At 31.3% G+C, this 3,747-nt stretch overlaps 1 long non-coding RNA gene across 1 annotated transcript in view; it reads right to left on the minus strand.

Annotated features, from left to right (window-relative positions):
* LOC107867920 overlaps positions 1-2,438 on the minus strand; it is a 13,560-nt gene extending 11,122 nt beyond the window's left edge. The window contains exon 1 of the long non-coding RNA XR_001673451.2: positions 1,863-2,438. This is a non-coding gene — a long non-coding RNA (uncharacterized LOC107867920). The remainder of the gene's footprint in view (positions 1-1,862) is intronic.
* Positions 2,439-3,747: the final 1,309 nt, after the last annotated feature.

The raw sequence follows: 3,747 nt of genomic DNA on the forward strand, positions 1-3,747 counted from the left end.
ATAATCTGTGGAGAATAAACAGCAACACAACGGTCAACTTGAAGCCAAACGTGGATTATACACTTACAAATTCAGTTTTCATCATTGGCAGCAACAAAAACTTAAACAGACCTATAATTCAGACCCAACGACAACTCGAGACTTCGTCGCAATTCACGAACAAAATCCATCTTTTTAGAATCAAAATCATAATTTATCCTAAAGGTGACAAAACCATAACAACAAAATTTAAAGGAGTAGTGAAATCACGTATTCACATATCGAAATAAGTGAAAAAGAGAAAGACGAGAGTGTACGAAGGGGTTGAATCTGTACCACACCATATAAAAGACTAATTTCTGATTTAACACAAAGTCAACAGATCTTCACGAGGCGTACAAACAAATAATTTATAAATCTAGATCAAAGAGTAAATCAAAATACACATTCTAGTTAACCTTTTCATTTGATATTATTTCACCAGTGGTTTGCTCTTATATTCTCTAATAACCATATATACCACATTACATATATGACCAACCCATATAGTTACAACCGATATGAGGCAATCTACACATAAAGATCTGTATTTTCGTAAAATAAAGGCGAAAGAAGGATATAAAAGGACTGTCTTTTCTTTATATCTCATACACTTCGGACATTCATAAAAAATAAACAAGACAATATGAGAGACCAACAAGTTTAGACAATACATGACATGATTCAACTGGTTCCAATGCATGAAGATGAAGCAGAGCTATGCCAGCCCCAAAAAATGAGTATCTCTAACATGGTCGTGTTGCTATTCTTGTTACTCTTATCTAATAGGTATAATTCAAGAGCACAAACTCACGTGAACACTTGAGAAATAAAAGATACAACAAGTCTTAGGCAGATTCAAACAAATTCTGTCCATACTTAAACCACCTATAACAACTTTAAAACTCAAATCCTTCATGACCTGGTAATTCCTCACCAGATGGTTTAAATCCATGTAATTACTTCTCAACAAAAAAAAGTTCTTAACAATCCAATCTAGGAAGGGAACAAGTAACTTTTAATCACTAAACTAAGTCACACTAGCAACTCCTACTGTTTTGGTCTAAGGAATCACGCAAGCTTACTTTGACATCTCGGGGCTCGAGTTACTACTTCCGTATTCATGTCATGAAATCAAACAAAAACAGCGAACTCAAAAACATCCAATTACTCACTCTTGTAAGACCCTTTTGTGCCAAGTTAGAAATTGAAAAATCTTGTTTAAATAGATAGCTATCCTAATACAAACAATAATGGATTCCATACTTAAGTGTCCAAGACCAAAAGATACAAATCCCATGATGGACAGTCAAGCAATTCTAAGGTTTTAAGCCTTTCGAAATTCTCTTTCATACAAAATTAGAGAGTTGACAACACCTTCTCAACACACAAAACAAACCAGCATATAGCTAAGTCACTATTACCGCGTTAAAACTTAAAAGTGGCCAAACCGACATCAAAGTGAGCTCTAATTGTCCACTGAACATGTATCGAAAACTTAAAGCTTCATGGGGCTTATTCCAAGTTGATTCAAGGTTGTGAATAATTGTATCACCATACATATATGAAACTAAATGACTCAAGGGCTACCACTTGAAATTCACATTCACAGCTAGCAACACAAGAACAACCCACTCTATTTGAATCCTCAGAATTTATAAGTTCCACTCAAACCAAATCACAAACTAAAAATATTCTGTAAACGCATCACATAATGTGAACAAAATCAAATGACCATACATCATTTGTATTTCATATTCATTTCCAGAATCGACCAACAAACTCAAACGATCAACAGATTGCAACAATTAAATAGAATTTAATTAGACGAGATAGAATTTCACCTTGTGTGGGGCAGCAAAACTGGAGCGTTGACGTCAAGAACTTTCCGGCGAGCACAGATTCGATACAGGATTCCGAACTCAGATATTTCCTCATGAATCTTTTGCTTCTTCGTCAATTCTTTTTCTTTTTATCCTGCTTTTCCTTTATTTCTTTTCTCACTCTTTTTATTTCTTTCGAATTTTACTGTCCTTTTTCCAATTTTCAAGCTTGTCCTCTGGGGTTGAAGAACACCTCTTTTATAGGTGAAATTTGAACTTGAAAGTCTGTATTTGAAGCCAAAATTGAAGAACATTGCAAGAATCGAGATAGGACTTGAATTTCAAATCCAAATATCCATTTTTTCCATAGCTATCATGATGAATTGAAAGATTTTTGAATTTTTATCCCCGAAATTATGTTAATTTCACTATTTTGTAAATTTTCGGGGCATTGGAGATGGTTGCGCAGAGGGTAGTTGGAGCTTGTCTGTGTAGGGTTTGCTAGGGTGGTGGTGGAGAAGAGAGAAGAAGGAGAAAGGAGAGAGAAGGTCGCTATTGCTATTTTTAAGGAAAGAGATAAAAATGTCACTGTTTGTCTTTTCTTTTGGGAAGAGGTATTGCACGTGCTTGGTTTCTTTTCAAAGAAAATAAAACGTTTGTTGTACTGGTTGTTGACCAAAACATGATCCATCCGATCATTTGATCGGACGGTTCAAATTCAATATAAGAATAAAAATTATAAATTATATACATAAATATAAAAAATAATAAATAATTAGAAATTTTGAAACTATCGGACTTGAAATAAATTAACGGACTAGATCAATTTGTGTGGAATGATAAAGCGGATATGAAAATTGTTTTGAGTTTTGGGATAATTTTCGGACTTCTAAAATTTATAAATAAGAGCTGAATTTAGGTGAAATAAAAAAATTAAAATGGAATTATCGTTGGTCCGAATACTCTTTTTCTACTGAAATTAATTTTATCGATCCTCCCTGCTATCCTAAATTTATTTTTAGTCTAACGTATATAAATTATATAAATAATTTAGTATACGCGTCCGATTTAATAATTTATTATTTTAATGTTGACAAAAATATACGCATATGTAAAAACAAGAATATAATAAAAATATGTGTACGTACTTATAACGAATATATATTTTATATAATAAAAAATACATATATATGGCCATAGCATCGTTTAAAAATAAAATTAAAAAAAATGCGAATGCGACTACCAAAAGATATTTTTGTACTTTTTTAATGTTAAAAATATTTAATTATATTAGAATATTTTACAATATTATAGGAAAATAAATCTTTTTTTTATTCTTTTCAAAATTTGTAGGAATAGAAATAAAAATATGAAGTTTATTTCTTATTTTACTTTAATTTTTTTGTGAAAAATTATTTAGGGCCAAGAAAAATTAGTAAAATAATTAGGAAAAAAAAAACGAGTCAAAATTGAGTGTCAACATGTATATAGGATCAAGTTTGCAGTAACCAACAAAACACAACATTAGTGAGTAGTTCAGCGGCTAAGGGGGCTAGGTTTCCCCATAAGTGATAAGACCTAAGATCGAATCTTGGTGGATGAATTCATTTATCTTGTCAGTTTTGCTTCAGGTAAGCTGTGTTGTCTATTAATGTTACCCCATATTGACATCACTTACTAATTTATCGATTTTTATAAAATATTAAATTAATATACAATAATAATTCAATTAATAAATTGATTTCAAAATAAATAATATTTAATAAACTCTTTAATAAAAATTATTCAATTAAGATCAAAATTATTGAATTTTAACTCACGCATATGTGGTCTGACCCGCTAATTTACCAATACTATAAACATGCTTACTTTTTTCGACTTTCCTGGACGAAAATTCTGCGTCCAC

This window comes from Capsicum annuum, chromosome 4, assembly GCF_002878395.1.
Source record: "Capsicum annuum cultivar UCD-10X-F1 chromosome 4, UCD10Xv1.1, whole genome shotgun sequence".
Lineage (NCBI taxonomy): Eukaryota > Viridiplantae > Streptophyta > Magnoliopsida > Solanales > Solanaceae > Capsicum > Capsicum annuum.